The 18776-nt window shown below is 45.3% G+C and overlaps 1 pseudogene; it reads right to left on the bottom strand.

Moving 5' to 3' along the window:
• Positions 1–18776, bottom strand: part of LOC141091591 (uncharacterized) — a 116332-nt pseudogene that overhangs the window by 76708 nt on the left and 20848 nt on the right.

Raw genomic sequence — 18776 nt, 5'->3', positions numbered from 1 at the left:
GCTCGGAGAAAAGTATTTGAGAGATTTGCGCTGACGTTTTGGATCTACCCTTATTTTATCGTAAATCCAATATTGATGCTGAATAAGGACCGGAATACACAAAGGAGAAAGAAGTTTTTAAGGTTCTCACTCAACAGTAGAAATTTAATTAGTGTTACTTTTATTTTATATACTGTATAAATGAAAATCAAATATTATGTCTACAAGTTCCATGGTGACAATTCAGCTTCATGACTATGAAAGTAAACAGGGCTTCTCTTTACTTCTCAATACCCACAGTACTGTTCATTCATGGTTCCTGGTCACAGATGAACTCTGGTATTTGTAGGGTGTTTAGTAGATCCAAGCTAATTCCACCCCAAGAATAATATTAATGCCTGTTTAAGTGTCTTTGAAGAACCTGTAGTGTTAATATTTTTTGCTCTTCTACGATTTCCACATTACAAAAAAAAAAAGATTATGGATTCTAAATTTGATTCCTTGTTTTCCATTTTCCACATACATAACATCAAAGCTGCTTCTCTCCTGTGTGACTTCTCTCATGTTTAACAAGACTTGATTTATCTGTAAAACATTTTTTACATGCAGAACATGAATACGGCTTCTCTCCTCTGTGTATTCTCTCATGTATAACTAGATTCGGTCTACCTGTGAAGCATTTTCCACATTCTGAACATGAATACGGTTTCTCTCCTGTGTGAATTCTCTGGTGTTTAACAAGATGTGATTTTTTTGGAAAGGATTTCCCACAATGTGAACATGAATACGGCTTCTCTCCTGTGTGAATTCTCTCATGTATAAAAAGACTTGATTTATCTGTAAAACACCTTCCACATACTGGACATGAATACGGCTTCTCTCCTCTGTGAATTCTGTCATGAATAACAAGATTTGTTTTACCTGTAAAGCATTTCCCACAGAGTGAACATGAATACGGCTTCTCTCCTGTGTGAGTTCTCTCATGTCTAACAAGATTTGATTTATATATAAAACATTTTCCACATACTGCACACGGAAATGGCTTCACTCCTTTGTGAATTTTCTGATGAGTTACAAGACTTGATCTATCCGTAAAGCGTTTTCCACATTCTGGACATGAAAACGGCTTCTCTCCGGTGTGAATTCTCTCATGTGTAACAAGATTTGCCTTTTCTGTAAAGCACTTCCCACATACGGAGCAAGAATACGGCCTCTCTCCTGTGTGGATTCTCTCGTGTCTAACAAGATGTGATTTATTTCTAAAACTTTTCCCACAATCAGAACAAGAATACGGCTTCTCTCCTGTGTGAATTTTCTGATGATTAACAAGAATAGATTTTGTTGTAAAATATTTTCCGCATAGTAAACATGGATACGGCTTCTCTCCTGTGTGCCTTCTTTCACGTAAACCAAGGTTTGATTTATGGGGCAACAATTTCCCATGCTGGGAATAGGAGTTTCTTCCCGAGGAGTGCTGCATAATAGCTTCATCTTCTACTTTATAAGACTTCTTACTGGGATTATCTGTTCAGATAATAAAAATTGATTTCATTATTTTCTTCTAAACAGAAAGTAAGAACATTTATAACCTTCCTATGAAAGCAGGGAGTCATCGCTGGCAGAGGATGGACACTACCGATCAATCGACTAGCTGACCTGATGTTATAGTCACATGGTGATACAGTATTGGGAGTCACGAGACTAAGATTCAAATAGGCTTCTGTTTAATTCGAACCTTGGTTACTCGATTAGAATGTGTGTTTGAAACGGTTTTACCTTCACCTCAAACATCAAGTCTGAATGCACCATTGGGACAGATCGATTAAAATCACACTCTCCTCTGGTTGTGTAAAGAGTTAACCCGACAATCTAACGTCTTTTGTAAGCAGTTATGATAAATGGCAGGATAAACAATGCTGGCACAGAATACGGAAAAGAAGAATGCATCAACCTGGCACTGACTATTGTTCGGCATTGTTGATACTGAAAAGTCACATTTATTTATTGGATTGCCCATTAAAATAGTATAAGAGGAGCCGGAGTCTTTGTTGTTGATCTACCTACAGAGTGGAACTGTACCCACGCACCCAAACCAGATGGAGTGCTGTGTATCCGAACCCTCCTACGGTGATCCTCTGCCATGCAGAGAGAAGCAGCAGGTTCTGGCCCCGGCTTCATCTGTGCACTAGATTTAACTGATACTATAATGCAGCAATAAGGCGGATTCTCACCCTGAAGAGGGCCTATCACGCCTTAGAAAACTGAATATGAGAGGATTCATCCCTCTAATGTGCAGGGGTCTGTTGGACACTTTTTTTTACTGACACACCCGTTAATGTTGAGGGAAAAATGGATGGCAGACTTGGGTTCCTTTTCGGAGTCTCAGTGGGAATCCATACTACAATATATTCCCAAGGTTTCTCCGAGTGAGGCTAAAAGGGAGTCACAGCTATATGTTTATAGAGTATACAGGACCCCGTTATGGATGATGAAGGCAGGACGGAGAGGGGACTCAAGATGCCCTAGGTGTTCTGAGGAAGGAGCCGGCCTTCTACACATGATGTGGTGGTGTTTTTGCCTTCAGCCCTCTTGGGTGAAAGTGCTCAAATTGATTCGAGAAGTGATGGGGGTAAACACTGTGCGTAACCCGCTGACTTGCCTCCTGGGATGTGTGGATGATATTGCCACGGATGAATGTGGGAGATTAGCTGTATGCTGCTAGGAAGCTTATGGCGATGCATTGGCTGGATGAAAAACCACCAGTCAAAAAAGAATTTGTGAACAAAATAAACCTTATCGTCCTCATGGAAAGGAATATATACATTAAGAGAGGTCAACATACAAAATTCGAAAATGTGTGGGGCAGATGGATGGATTATCGGGGCGTGGCGTCTGCGGACCTACTGCAGAGAAGGTTGGGAGTCGTTTAATTGCTTCTGACGGAGTTTCTACTTGTATAGCTGTGTAAAATTTTATCAAGAGGTGATGTATCAGTTTGATAATAAAGGATAATGAGATGGGGATTTGGGGGGGGGGGGTTACTTCATGTTAAAGGAAAATGTATTAATCTGCTCGGAACATTTTGTATCTGTCTGGAGTTTATGTTACAATCTGGATGTTTTAATAAAAACTACTTGATCAAAAAAAAAAAAAACTGCACGAGGCAAGCGGAGACCAACATATAGCCATTTCTCAAATCTATGTATGTATAATGAAGAAAAATATATTTCCTCTCTAATTTGTGATGAGTGGACGTGGTTGGATAAGGTGTTCTCCGAGCATGCTCTAGTGCTAACCAAGTGCTCAAAAACTATGTTCGAGTCCACGCAGCTGTTCTACTGCTTGTTAGGCAGTCCCTGCATGTGTTGTGGCTGTCGATCATCCATGAGAGATGTAGCCACGGGGACTCGAACATAGTATTCGAGCACGCCGAAGTCAGCCCATGAGCACGCTCAGATAACACCTCAGAGCACGTTCGCTCCTCACTAGTAATACATGCTCTGGGCCTTTAAAGGTAGAAGGCTGAAGTTAGTTACATTTGTCTCTCCACCATCTCACCAGATATGCCACTGAGATACAAGTGTGTGCGAGAAGGGATTGTCACAAGGTATCTGAGCTGCTGTCGCACGGCACACAGATATATGACATAGATCAGACTGATATGTAGTGATGTATTAAGTAATAGAAGACGATTTCTGTGTATTAAGAGCAGGAGGGAGCTGAAGGGGAGAAGAAATATCAGAGATAAAACGTGTCAGATCCAGCCTGTGTTGTAACTCCGTTTAGCCCTTTACATGCAGCTAGCTCCCTTTATTCTTGGTTAACCCTTTTCACACAGCTATGTCCTCTTTTTGCATAATAGCCCTTTCAAAGCAGCTTTATCCTCCTCCTCTTTCACTTGGCCTGTATAACACAGACATTTTATTACATATCTTACTGTGGAGTTCAGAATCCTGGAAGCAGGGCAGGAAAATATGTCACCGATTCACTGCCCCATTGAGATGCATTGGTAAATTATTACAACACGATTGTACTTACGGTAACTATTGACGGCATGATCAGGAACATTGATGATGCCGGTGATTTTATTCTCTAACTGTATTTTATGGACCAACGGCTCAATAAGACTGCGAAACAGGTGAATGAATTTGCTTACCCCCCTCCTAATCAGATCTGAAACCTCCCCTGCCCAATCGTCATTGATGTCTCCCCGAAAAGAGAACTTAACCGGATCTTGCACTCATTGGGAAAAAAACATTTTTTTTTTTCACGATCATCATCGGATTTGTTAACAAAAGATATTTAAGAAATGTCCTAGAATTTCATCTTTGGTCGCAGTTTATACTTTCCTCAGAAGTGATTTATTACATACTTTATTACTACATACTTATTATGGTTTCCTCATCACGACCAGGTGGATCGTCCCGTATCCACTCATCCTCTGTGTCAGCCTCCACTTTAATAGTCAGATCTTCACCCTAAAATACCAACTGAAACACGTCAGACTAATGCAGCACAGATGGAGACATCTAACAGATCCACATAAGAAACCAGCAAAGCCTGAGAAAATGTTCAGAATGGCCACAGATAGCGTCATCCACTTCATTTGTCTACAAACCTCAGCCAAAGACTAAGGCTGTGTGCACGGACATTTTCAAGGTTTCTTTTTTATTTTAAGAGGGGCTGCTCAAAAAGACGCCTGAAAAATAGCTCAAATGACTCAATACCATTGTAAAACCACTTTTCTGTAAATCTATTCAGTCTTTTGAGCGTATTTTTCCAATAGATTCTGCTGGAAAACTAAAGAAAAAATAAAACCTCCATGTACACAATCTATAAGGGTATGAAAACATGACTACCTGCTGATTCTCCGGGACGTGGTGATTCTCCTCTGGACGGTCCGGGGAATACCTAGGACAGGGACATCTCTCTGTAGGAAGTCCACCTGTAGGAAACACACGGTGAGTGAATAGATTGTCTGTATGTGTCCAAGTGATGGGTGTAGGATCCCGAAAAACTGCTCTTTTTTTTCTATTACAACCAGTGATGGTCTCCCCTCCTTACACGGCAGATCATCCTCCATCTCCTCCTCTTCTTCATCATCTATAACCACGACCTTAATACCATTCAGATTTTCATCCTAAGTATAAAATAAAAGTAATCTAAGATGAACTTTGGTTCGATTACGTCATGGTCGTATTTCGGTGAGAGCTCAGCGTCGTCTACCTCAGGGGTCCCCAACCGCCGGTCCGCTGCAGTGCCCTTGCCGGTCCGCGGACACAAGGGGAGCCAGGGGCGGTCAGTGGCGTAGCGGGGGCTGGGGCGGCGTGTGTAGCGGCGGCAGGGAGCGATCCAAGCAGCTCCGCTGCCTGCAAGAGGGAATAGCAGGAGCGGAGCTGCAAGGACCCGTCCAGCTTCCTGCCCGCCGCTCGCGCTTCCTGTCTGACTGACACAGAGAGGAGAGCGCCGCTGCTGTGTCAGAGCGAGGAAGCGCGGGCGGCGGGCAGGTGAGAGAGGTGGTGTCTGTGTGTGTGTACATATAATATGTGTGTGTGTGTGTGTGTGTGTGTGTGTGTGTGTGTTGGTCTGTGTTTGTGTAGCCTGGCCCTGGAGGAGATGGGGACATGAGGAGAAGGCCATGAGGGAAGTGATGGAGAGACAGCAGTGATGGGGTGAAGGCAATGATGGGGAGAGGGGAGTGATGGGGTGAAGGCAATGATGGGGAGAGGGGAGTGATGGGCTGAAGGCAATGATGGGGAGAGGGGAGTGATGGGGTGAAGGCAATGATGGGGAGAGGGGAGTGATGGGCTGAAGGCAATGATGGGGAGAGGGGAGTGATGGGCTGAAGGCAATGATGGGGAGAGGGGAGTGATGGGGTGAAGGCAATGATGGGGAGAAGGGAGTGATGGGGTGAAGGCAATGATGGGGAGAAGGGAGTGATGGGGTGAAGGCAATGATGGGGAGAAGGGAGTGATGGGGTGAAGGCAATGATGGGGAGAAGGGAGTGATGGGGTGAAGGCAATGATGGGGTGAAGGCAATGATGGGGAGAGGGGAGTGATGGGGTGAAGGCAATGATGGGGAGAGGGGAGTGATGGGGTGAAGGCAATGATGGGGAGTTGAGTCACATTATAAATGTTATTTAATTATAAGTATGCACTGCTACACTACAACCGTGTCCATAGCCCCGCCCCCTTATGACCAAAGCCCCGCCCCTGCCACACCTCCATCCCCGCCCTACCGGGCCATTGAAGAATGGTCTTGCTTGAAACCGGTCCCTGGTGCAAAAAAGGTTGGGGACCACTGGTCTACCTGATCACTCTCCGGGACGTTGTGATCCTCCTCTGGACGATCCGGGGAGTACAGAGGACGGGACACTCTCAATGGTGGGTTTCTCCTCCTGGATCCATCTGTGTGATAAACATTAATGGATCAGTGGACAGCCGCCTTCAATATTTACAAAAGACGATCCTCAACCTTCTCCCCAATATACAATGACTAGCCATAACATTAAATCCACTTATCTAATATTGTTGGTCTCATTTGTGTGACTAAAACAGCTTCGACACATCGAGGCCTGAACTCCACCGCAGATCTAAAAGGTGACCGACTGTATCTAAACCAAAACTTTAGCAGAAGATCAGTCCTGTGGAAAGTCTCTAGAAAGGGTGCACGTTAGGACTTGTAGGGCCCGTCTATGTTGAGAGGGGGCGCCATTTCATATATGAATCTCCGCAGCCAGGTAGGGAGAACCTAGGGTTAACGAGGAACACGAAGACCTTATCTATCTGCCCTGATTGAACGACCTTGGCATCTTGTCCTCTTTTAGGTGAGGCACCTGTGTGTTAGTAATGATCTCACCGTGTTTTTGTATATTGTTTTTATGTATACCTAATAAAAGTATTTTAAGGGGACTTTTTTGAACTAGAAAATGGTAATAAACCCTCACACAACAGGAAGGTCTATGACAGAGCCCATTGTTATCTTAGACCGAGGTTCTGGTGGAGTGTGTAGTGGTTATAAGGGACCACGAGGTGACTGACAAGAGGAGCGAAAGATGCAAAGAACTTCTTAACGTCTTGTCCCGATGAAGGCCACCATTAGAACCAAGAGAGAAGTTCCGCAGTATGTTGACTCCAGGATGGCCAGAAAGAAGTGAGGAGTGGCCCCAAGTGAAGACTTTTCGGCAGAGAGCTTTAGAGACAGAAAATCGTTGAGAGGTGAAGATGTATACTTGGCCTTCAACTTCCTCGGCTCTCAGTTCCTCCAAGCTCCCGTAACAAATCTGATCTACGGTGGCTGCACTTTCCAACGTACAGGACTGATCTTCCGCTAAAGTCTTGGTTAGAGCGTTTTCTGCTTAATGTTTTATGTATATATCTAATAAAAGTATTTGTAAGGGCGAGTGTAAATTGAACCCTCCTCTATACATTTTTCTTTGTTTGGTTTCCGACCATTTAGGCTGTGGTAGATGATTTTCCAAGATGTCACGCTTGATGTTGAGGTTGTCCTGACCCTCAGCTGGCTAACGTCTTCTCCAGTGATATTTTCTGTTTCCATAGTCTTCCTCCCTGTATTATCCCAGACCATGGAGCACAATTTGTCTCAAAATTCTAGAGGGATCTATTCATTTATCTGCTTACCATAAATGACAAAGTAATGGACAGACCAAGAGGGAGAATCAATCCAAAGAACATTATCTTAAAGGGAATCTGTCATCAATTTTTCTGACCATCAGCTGCCGGCACCGCCATCAGGGGCTTATCTACAGCATTCTGTAATGCTGTAGATAAGCCCCCGATGTAACCTGAAAGATATGAAAAACGAGTTATATTATACTCACCCGGGGGCGGTCCGGGACCGGTTTGGGTCCGGAGGGAGTTGCGGTCAGATCCGGTGCCTCCAATCTTGCAGCGATGACTTCCTCTACATTCCTGCCCGTCGCGGCTCCGGCGCACTCTGCTCTGCCCTCAACAGGGCAGAGCAGTGCGCCTGCGCAGGAGCCGCGATGGGAAGCAAAGAAGAAGACGTCACCGTTAGATTATGGGAGGCACCGGACCGTGACACCCAGAGGTCGCGCTACATATTTTTCAGTGGAGTAAAAATACTCCTCCCAATATTTTTGAGGAGTATTTTTCACCACGGAGGAGTACGTATACTGCACCCCTATCTCCATAATAGTGCTGACCACCGTACGAGTGACGCCCACGTCACATGCCGCCAATAACGCACAGCCAGCAAGCCCTGCCCCCGGCTGCCATTGGCCGCGGAGAGGCCGACTGATGTTACACACGCTGAGATGCACAGAGAGCGCGCGCCGCGATGACGTCAGTCGCGCGGGTCACGTGTCCGTATGGCCGCTGCTGCACGCTACCACCCGCTGAGAGACAAGCACAGAGGGCGCGCCGCGATGATGTGAGTCGCTCCGCAACATCTGATATTGCCCTTTCCCCAGCTCCGTCCAACTCGCTGCCACTGTAGCTTAGAACGATGAGTTCCGTGGACGTATCGTACTAATCTGAAGGCGTTTTTTCGCCTGCCTGTGCGTCATAGACGCTCAGACAGGCGTTAATGCGACCTCTGGTGACACCCATCGGACCGAAACCGGACCGCCCCTGGGAGAGTAAAATCTAGCTCTTTTTCTTCTCTTTCAGGTTACATCGGGGGCTTATCTACAGCATTACAGAATGCATTACAGAATGCTGGCGATAAGCCCCTGATGGCGGTGGTGGCAGCTCATAGGGCTAAAATGGGGTGAGAGATTCCCTTTAACATATATAAGTTCATATAAGTTTGAGGGAAGCATTTTTAATCAAAAGCAGGGCTCTGGAGTTGGTATTAGGCTACTTTCACACATCAGGTTTTCGGCGTCAGGCGCGTTCCGGCGCGCCGGATCAGGCAAATATTTCGCAAAACCGGATGTGACGGATCCGTTTTTCTGCCGGATCCGTCTTGTTCTTGACAGACAAAACCGGATCCGTCTCATCCGGTTCATCCGGTTTTTGTTCCGTTTTTTGACGGATTACGCCGGATCCGGTTTTTAAAATTGACCCTTGTGGCCTTCCGAATGGGATTGGCTACTGGAAAACTATATATAGCGTGTTCCTACAGCCCTTCTTTGACAGGTTGTAGAGGAGAAAGTGCAGGTTGGAGAGAAGAGCAAGTTACTGGCGAAGATGGATGTTGTGATTGGAAATATTTTGAAGAATTTGGCGGATTTTACAGCGGAGGCGAATCGTTTGAGGGTGATTGTTCTGGAGAAGGAGAGAGCGAGACAGCAGCGCATCAGGCATCGTAGACGACGTTTGTGGATCCACCCCATCACAGCCAAGAGAATGACGCGTGGGGTCTATTCTACACTCTGCATGGACCTTCGACGAAACCTGGAGAAATTTTTTGGATATGTTCGGATGAAAATGGAGAATTTTGATTACTTGGTGGAGCGCATTGCACACCTCATAAGAAAAGCGGACACCTATTGCCGCTTCTCTGTTTCACCCGCAGAGCGTCTGATGGTGACTTTAAGGTAAGCCACATTTATTGGATGTGATCGCATCAGAGCACACTTTCACTGCAATCTTGTTGGTGGTAGTTTGTATCTCCAAGTGTTAGGTCAGTTTTGGTATGTAATGCTGTGATTTAAAACTAATTGATTGTTTTTTAATTCCCCACAGATTTCTTGCAACTGGAGAATCCCTTTCGTCACTGCATTTCCAGTACAGACTCGGGATTTCCACCATATCTGGAATAGTGAAGCACACATGCCGTGCACTGTGGGACTCCTTAGCTGAAGAGTTTTTACCAGAGCCCACAACAGAGAGGTGGATTGAAATTGCTGACAAGTTTCAACAGATATGTCAGTTTCCAAACTGCTTGGGCGCTGTGGACGGGAAACATATCCGCATTGTAAAGCCAGCCGGATCGGGATCGGAATATTTCAATTACAAGAAATATTTTTCAATTGTCCTCATGGCCATCGCTGACGCGGAATACAAATTTATTGCGGTTGATATTGGGGCCTATGGCCGCTCCAATGACTCTCAAGTTTTCAAACTGTCTGCCATGGGGCGTAAACTGTATGGAAACACCTTCCAGTTCCCGCCCCCTAGACCGCTGCCGCAAACATCTGGTCCACCTATGCCATTTGTCTGTGTAGGGGATGAAGCCTTCCAGCTGTCAGAACACCTTTTGAAACCGTACTCTAGCAGAGGATTGACAAGACCAAAACGCATTTTTAATTACCGCCTCACAAGAGCAAGAAGAATGGTGGAATGTACCTTTGGTATTCTGACAGCCAAATGGCGGGTCCTATTGACTGCGATCAACCTCAAGACAGAAACTGTGGACGAGGTGATCAAAGCTTGCGTGGTACTCCACAATTTTGTTATCTGCAAGGAACCCATTTCCATTGAGGACACCGCTGAAGAAACCACCTTGCAAGATTACCATGACATTACCACTAGAAGTTCTGTGACGGTTTCAGTAATGAGGGACAATTTTGCACTATACTTTATGTCACCTCAAGGCAGAGTACACTGGGATGACAGAGTGTGAAAGATTTGTGCCCTAACCAAACTTGTGTACCTTCTGTACCAACAGTATATACCTTTGCCAACCAAAGTTGGCTATCTTGTCATGGTCTCTATTTTTAGCTTTAGGCCACAGGTGTGTACCTGGTTGTGTTTTATGCAAAGTATTTCACCTTTTAACAAAAGTTGTGTACATTGTTAGGAAATCACCAACAATAAACACAACTTTTTAGGTGAAATACTTTGCTTCAAACACAACCAGGAACACAACTGTGGCAAAAAGGTAAAATGTACCCACAGTTATATACAGTGGGGCAAAAAAGTATTTAGTCAGTCAGCAATAGTGCAAGTTCCACCACTTAAAAAGATGAGAGGCGTCTGTAATTTACATCATAGGTAGACCTCAACTATGGGAGACAAACTGAGAAAAAAAAATCCAGAAAATCACATTGTCTGTTTTTTTTTTCCATTTTATTTGCATATTATGGTGGAAAATAAGTATTTGGTCAGAAACAAAATTTCATCTCAATACTTTGTGATATATCCTTTGTTGGCAATGACAGAGGTCAAACGTTTTCTGTAAGTCTTCACAAGGTTGCCACACACTGTTGTTGGAATGTTGGCCCATTCCTCCATGCAGATCTCCTCTAGAGCAGTGATGTTTTTGGCTTTTCGCTTGGCAACACGGACTTTCAACTCCCTCCAAAGGTTTTCTATAGGGTTGAGATCTGGAGACTGGCTAGGCCACTCCAGGACCTTGAAATGCTTCTTACGAAGCCACTCCTTCGTTGCCCTGGCGGTGTGCTTTGGATCATTGTCATGTTGAAAGACCCAGCCACGTTTCATCTTCAATGCCCTTGCTGATGGAAGGAGGTTTGCACTCAAAATCTCACGATACATGGCCCCATTCATTCTTTCATGTACCCGGATCAGTCGTCCTGGCCCCTTTGCAGAGAAACAGCCCCAAAGCATGATGTTTCCACCACCATGCTTTACAGTAGGTATGGTGTTTGATGGATGCAACTCAGTATTCTTTTTCCTCCAAACACGACAAGTTGTGTTTCTACCAAACAGTTCCAGTTTGGTTTCATCAGACCATAGGACAATCTCCCAAAACTCCTCTGGATCATCCAAATGCTCTCTAGCAAACTTCAGACGGGCCCGGACATGTACAGGCTTAAGCAGTGGGACACGTCTGGCACTGCAGGATCTGAGTCCATGGTGGCGTAGTGTGTTACTTATGGTAGGCCTTGTTACATTGGTCCCAGCTCTCTGCAGTTCATTCACTAGGTCCCCCCGCGTGGTTCTGGGATTTTTGCTCACCGTTCTTGTGATCATTCTGACCCCACGGGGTGGGATTTTGCGTGGAGCACCAGATCGAGGGAGATTATCAGTGGTCTTATATGTCTTCCATTTTCTAATTATTGCTCCCACAGTTGATTTCTTCACTCCAAGCTGGTTGGCTATTGCAGATTCAGTCTTCCCAGCCTGGTGCAGGGCTACAATTTTGTTTCTGGTGTCCTTTGACAGCTCTTTGGTCTTCACCATAGTGGAGTTTGGAGTCAGACTGTTTGAGGGTGTGCACAGGTGTCTTTTTATACTGATAACAAGTTTAAACAGGTGCCATTACTACAGGTAATGAGTGGAGGAAAGAGGAGACTCTTAAAGAAGAAGTTACAGGTCTGTGAGAGCCAGAAATCTTGATTGCTTGTTTCTGACCAAATACTTATTTTCCACCATAATATGCAAATAAAATGGAAAAAAAACAGACAATGTGATTTTCTGGATTTTTTTTTCTCAGTTTGTCTCCCATAGTTGAGGTCTACCTATGATGTAAATTACAGATGCCTCTCATCTTTTTAAGTGGGGGAACTTGCACTATTGCTGACTGACTAAATACTTTTTTGCCCCACTGTACCTAGTTTTGAATACCTTTTTACCTTTGAAATACCCTGTATTTAACCTTTTTTTTAAACATATTTCGCCGCAGAAAGAAATGACAGACAACCAGTGTAAACAATAATTTAACTTTTATTTAAAATATTTTTTTTTGTAAAATGTTTTTAATGTGCAAAAAACTTTTTTAATAAAGGTTTTAAAACCAATAGGCATTTTTATTAAAAAACACATTACAAATCTGTGTAGTGTGGGGTGGAAATACTGCTGGAGGGGCTGCGGGACACTTCGACACTGGGAGTGTGGAGAGAGGACTGGGATCGTGGTGGGGAAGGAACAGTTAGAGGGGAAGGTGTGGAAAAAGCTACAGAATGGGTGGACATGTGGGAGGCAGAAGAGGTGGGGGGCGGTGGAGTGGAGGGTTGGGCAGGGACTGTAGGAGCAGATGATGTTGATGGCAAGTTGTATGGGGAAGGAGTTTGGTATGGGGCAGGTTGCTGGAAGTGGGGAGATGTCTGGTACTGGGGAGGTGGCTGGTACTGGGGAGGTGGCTGGTACTGGGGAGGTGGCTGGTATGTAATAGGAGGGGGAGGATGGAAAGTGGCTGGAGGGGGTGCAGATGTAATAGGAGGGGGAGGATGGAAAGTGGCTGGAGGGGGTGCAGATGTAATAGGAGGGGGAGGATGGAAAGTGGCTGGAGGGGGTGCAGGTGGAGGAACTACAGTGGTGGGAGGTGGAGGTTGGGAGGTAACCTGCTGTAGAGCACCGTGGCACGAATGCATTACATGCATCTGCTGGGTAGGAGAGAGCGTTTCCATGCGCTCCACAACAGACCTGAAAAAGGTGTGGCTTGGCGAAGATCTTGCTTCTGAATGCATGGTTTGCAGAAGTGTCTTCACCTCCAGAATGCTGGAGTTGATCTGCTGATAGCCTGCGGAGATTTGCTCTGACAAGACTTTTAGACAGTTCTGGAAAGATGCATTCAGATGCAAGAACTCTGGCGCATAACTCTTTTCCTGACCCCTCTGCCGCTGCCGCCCAGTACCCGGTGTACTAGAGGTGGCAGGGGCAGAAGGGTGGGGTAAAGGGAAAGCGATCTCCTCACCAGCAGCTTCATGTAATGTAGGCGGCCACGATGCTCCTGTGCTGGTGGATGGGACAGATGGGTCGAATGTGTGGGAAGGCTGGGAAGGTGCAGATGTACCGGGGCGGTCGAAGTGTCCCTCGGTGCCGGTCTCCTCAGGGATCGCCTCAGAAGGGTCCAATCATGCAGGCTCCCGAGTGCTGCTCACCGTGCTGTGGAATAAAGAGAAAAAAAAACAATTAAAATACTGACATGGTATGGCCCTGGCTGAAAAAAAATTGTTACATCTAAACATTTTTTTGTCACATGTGGTGTGTAATATTTACCTTCTAGTGACCATTGTTTCCCGGAGGAACGACAGGGCTTCTGCGTACTTGTACTTGCTCCTGCGTCCTCCAGATCCACTCGGGGCCCGCATCTCTTTATTGAACTCCTTCTTGAAACGATCCCTCACAGACCGCCACCGCTTCACAATTCTCTCCCCTGAAACGAGAAAGGACAAAGTGGTTAGTATACAACATCAGTGTTTCCCAAACTCCAGTCCTCATGGTCCCCAGGGGTCATGTTTTCAGGATTTCCATAGTAAATAGAAATCCTGAACACATGATCCGTGGGGACCACGAGGACTGTTGTTCGGGAAACACTGGTTTACATCAAGCAACCGGTACTGTATATACTTACGCTCTTTAATCTGGGCCCGAGCTTCGAGGTCCTCCCAGCGGCCAACAAGGAGCGAACAGATTTCCTCCCAGAGTCGTCGGGTAACGATAAGGTCAGCGTGGCGGCGGTCAGCCATATTCCAGAGCGGCTCCCTTTCTCTGACGAGATCGATGAGGCGGTCCACATCGAGTCCTCCATCCTCACCGTCAGAGTCGGGAGCACGCTGTGAAGGCTGTTAAAGAAAAAGACAAAAATAACATAATTAGCCTCCACAAAAAAAATGAAATAAAAAGTGCAAAAAAACAAAGCAAAAATATTTATACTTACACGCTGGTGACCGCCGCGTAGCTGTCGCCGACGACCCTGGGAGGCACTGCGAGGACCTCTTGGCCGAGCACCAGATTGGGAAGACTAGAGAAGAAAACAAAAAATGTTATGTCTTTGGATGTAGGCATTTGTTTGCTGTGTGTGGTCTGCAGAACATTGTTTTCTATGTGTTGTGTGTAGTGTGATGTTGTGTTTCTGCGTTTGATGCAAAAAACTTACCAATTGTGAGCCCACTCCAAGTGTCTGTCCACCCCTTCCTTCTTCTTCTGGGAGCTCCTCTTCATCTTGTGATTCCTGTTGTGAAATAAAAGGCAATGAATAGACATATATTACAGAGATGATGGATTTTGGAAATAAAAACTTACCGTCAAACGCTGACGATGCGAGGGAGGGCTCCCAGAAGATGATGTGCTGTCTTCCTGGTGGCCACACTCCATGCCTGTGGGTGGTGTTCCTGCTGCTGCCAGTGCTGCCACTGTTGCTGCATCTCTTGGGCGGCTGTTGAATAAAGAGAAACAAAGGGCCAATGAATACCTTGATATTCCATGGCCCTAGTTTGGAGGAATGGGGGATTTGATAATTACCATCTCTCATCTGCTGCTGGACTCCCCTCCTGTTGTTCAGCATGCTGCTCCATTTGGGGTGGTGCTGATGGTGCTGCAGTGGTCTCCTGCCTTCTCCTGCGCCTGGTTCCTGTCTTTGGTGGCATGTTGGGTGTGGCTGAGGGTCCCACTGTCATGCTTTTATATATGTGTCTTGTGGGCAGAGCTACTGAGCATGCGTAGACCAAAAAAAACCGGATCCGGCGCATTGCGGAGCTCATAGGCTTTCATTGTGTGAAAAAGCCGGACGCGCCGGATCCGGCGTGTCCGGCTTTTTCGCCGGAGACAAAAAACGTTACAGTAGCCGTTTTTTCCAGACGCCGGATTGCGACACATTGCCGGATCCGGCGAAAACCGGATGAAACGCATGGCCATCCGGCGCAAATGCAAGTCAATGGGGGGGAAACCGGATCCGGCATTGCATTTCGTCGGATCCGGTTTTTGTCAAAAGCGCCGGACGGCGAAAACCTGATGTGTGAAAGAGGCCTAAAAAGGACCAACTCCGACAATATATCATTGGGTACAGAAGTACAATGCAGGATGAGATGTAAATGTTTTCAGAAGAATTTGGGAAAGTTCCGAAATGTCCTATAAAGGTCCGATCTGTTCCTGATCTCAGGATCTGGGCTTTTAGCTGAGATGAATCTGTGCTGCGCTTTACGTCCAAGTCAGTAGTGACCGGGGCTGTGGAGTCGGGAGTCAGGGAAATTGAGGAGTTGAAGGTTTAGTTTACCGACTCCGCAGCCCTGATTAAAGGGTAACTATACGTTTAGGTAACTTTTCAGCAAAATTTGTATTTTGTGTACGTGAGTTAACCCCTTAACGACCGCCGATACGCCTTTTAACAGCGGCAATTAAGGGTATGTATTCCTCTGCGCCGCTTTTTAACGGCGCTGAGAAATAAGGTTATAGCGCCCACCCCAGTGTCGGAAAATCTCTGGGGTCTCAGAGGAGACCCCGGAGAACATGATTCAGGTCGGTTTTTTACATCCCCAGTGTTGCAATCGCCGTTATTCACCAAATAGCAGCAACTACAAAATTTTTTTTTTTTTTTTAAAAAGTCAGATTTCACATTTATTTCTCTCTCCTCTGATATGATCTAGCACATCACAGGAGAGAGAAATGGTGTCCCTCGAGCCACCCAGGTACCTGCAGTGTCCCCCGTCCCTCCACCGACGTCTTCTTCTGGGAAGAAAATGGCTGGTGCATGTGCAGTGCGCCCGCTGAGATCTGCCGGCCGGCGCTGGGCAACAATAGGAGATTTCTCCAATTCGTTCATTTTGATCCCTGTGATAGACCCAATCACAGTGATCAAAAGAAAAAAAAAATAGTACATGACACCCCCCTTTATTACCCCCATAGTTAGGGAAAAATAATAAAATAAATTTATTTCCATTTTCCTATTAGGGCTAGGGTTGGGGCTAGAGTTACCGACGGTCGCGGCGTGGGAGTTACCGACGGTCGCGGCGTGGGAGTTACCGACGGTCGCGGCGTGGGAGTTACCGACGGTCGCGGCGTGGGAGTTACCGACGGTCGCGGCGTGGGAGTTACCGACGGTCGCGGCGTGGGAGTTACTGACGGTCGCGGCGTGGGAGTTACTGACGGTCGCGGCGTGGGAGTTACGTTTGTGGTGTTGGGAGTTAGAATTGGGGGGTTTCCACTGGTTAGGAACATCAGGGGTCTTCAAACGCAACATGGCGCCACCACTGATTCCAGCCAATCTTGGGTTCAAAAAGTCAAATGATGCTCCCTCCATTATGAGCCCTGCCATGCGCCCAAACAGTAGCTTTCCCCCCACACACGGGGTATCGGTGTACTTAGGAGAAATTGCACACAAAAAAAACTGGTTGCGATGTAAATTTTTTGTGAAAAAATGTAAAATGTTAATTTTTTCCTTCCATATTGCTTTAGTTCTCGTGAAGTGCCTGAAGGGTGTGGGGCTAATAAAAATATGGATATCTTATAGCCTACATATTGTAATATATTGATTAGTCCATATTGAAATTAACCTGAAATGTCAGCATTTGAAGGCCCCATATCCAATTCTTGGAAACCAGAGTTCATGAGGTCAGACCAGCAATGGTTATTGAACTGCAGCCTTAGTGTTGAGTATACTAAAAGACAATGCTTGTTGAAACAGTATGTTTAATCTGGATTACTGGAAAGGATTAACCTTTGTGTGCGCTGTTGACTTACTTGAATTTTAAGAGCAGTGAATGGTGCAGTATATTGACAAGGCATCATCTGATATTTGTGTCATATGGGGGATAAAAGTGGACTAGGCATATAGACAATTGCAGATTATTTTACATAAGACTATAGAAATATAGCTGGGGAAGCCTAATATAGAACCAGAAATATAGTTGGCGATCTGAAACCATTATAGTGTATTCAATCTTAAAGATCTCTTTAACTATAGTCTGAATTATATATTTTGTGCTAGGGTTCTGGTCATAGAAAGTTGTTGGAAACTTTGTTCTTATCATATGTAAGTATCAGGACAGGAGTAAATAGTCCGAAGACACAAGATTTGTTTGATGTTATTTATTGATGATAGTTGGCCACTGTCATGTGATTGGAACATCAGACAACTAACTTGTGTATTTTCATGTTTACACAATATTATATTGTGTAAACCTTTTGATTAAAGCATATAAAAGCTGGTGAAGCAGTCACTGAAGGCAGGAGCTTGTGGACCTGTGTGAGAGCCACAGTGTAGATCCTAGGAAAGCATTCTCTGTCTTCGCTGACTGCTCCTCCAGTAGAAGTATTTCCGGACAGATGACGTAAATGCCCCTAGTGAAGACTCTTTTCTTCTTTCTGATGTGAGTATATGTACTGAAATCTTTGTAGTTTGAATATATAAGTATACACAATATCCTACTATTTTCTACTTCCTGTAATTGCTATATCATTGTCATATTCCATTAATTTGGTGCTTTATCATTTAAATTAATCATTGTATAATAAAATTGTGTTATATCCAAGTAGTGCCTTCTTTAAAGCCGTATCCGAACCTTATTGCTAAACAGTTGGCAATACATAAATTGGCGTAGTTGGCAGGATACGCTGAAGGCTGTTTTTTTTTCTTTGTTGGGATAAGAAATAATCCTCACGTCCTAACTTACAGTATTTTAGAGTAATAGAATAATTTGTCGGCACTAGGCCAAAATGTTTGGGTTTTTGGCACAAAGTCAGAAAAACAAAATGCTTAAGAAAGGGAAAAAGAAAGAGGATGGCCGTGTGGAGATCCCCGGCTGGACCAGAGCTCCATACAATATTATAGCGCAGGAAATGCATTGTTGTGGATTGGCAGAACCCTGGGAGAATAAGCTCAAGGGCTCAGAGCCCCATGATGTTGTTGGTTTACTCATGGGGATCCCTGCTAAGGCAGGTGAAGCAGTTAACCCCTCGATGTTGGTGAGTTACTCGAGGGTGTCCCTGCAAAGGCAGGTGATGCAGTTAACCCATGATGTTGTTGGTTTACTCATGGGGATCCCTGCTAAGGCAGGTGAAGCAGTTAACCCCTCGATGTTGGTGATTTACTCGAGGGTTTCCATGCAAAGGCAGGTGATGCAGTCAGCACCCACTGATATTGTTGAAGTACTCAGGGGTGTCCCTGCTCAGACAGGTGATGTAGTGTCTGTAGGACAGCATATGTGGATTTTACTCAGTACATACCGAGATATGCATGAGCAAAA

Source organism: Dendrobates tinctorius, unplaced genomic scaffold (genome assembly GCF_039654945.1).
Source record: "Dendrobates tinctorius isolate UK_male_01 unplaced genomic scaffold, ASM3965494v1 ptg000055l, whole genome shotgun sequence".
NCBI classification, from domain to species: Eukaryota; Metazoa; Chordata; class Amphibia; order Anura; family Dendrobatidae; genus Dendrobates; species Dendrobates tinctorius.
Note: the sequence above shows the minus strand (reverse complement) of the source record. Positions and strands in the feature narration are given on the sequence as shown.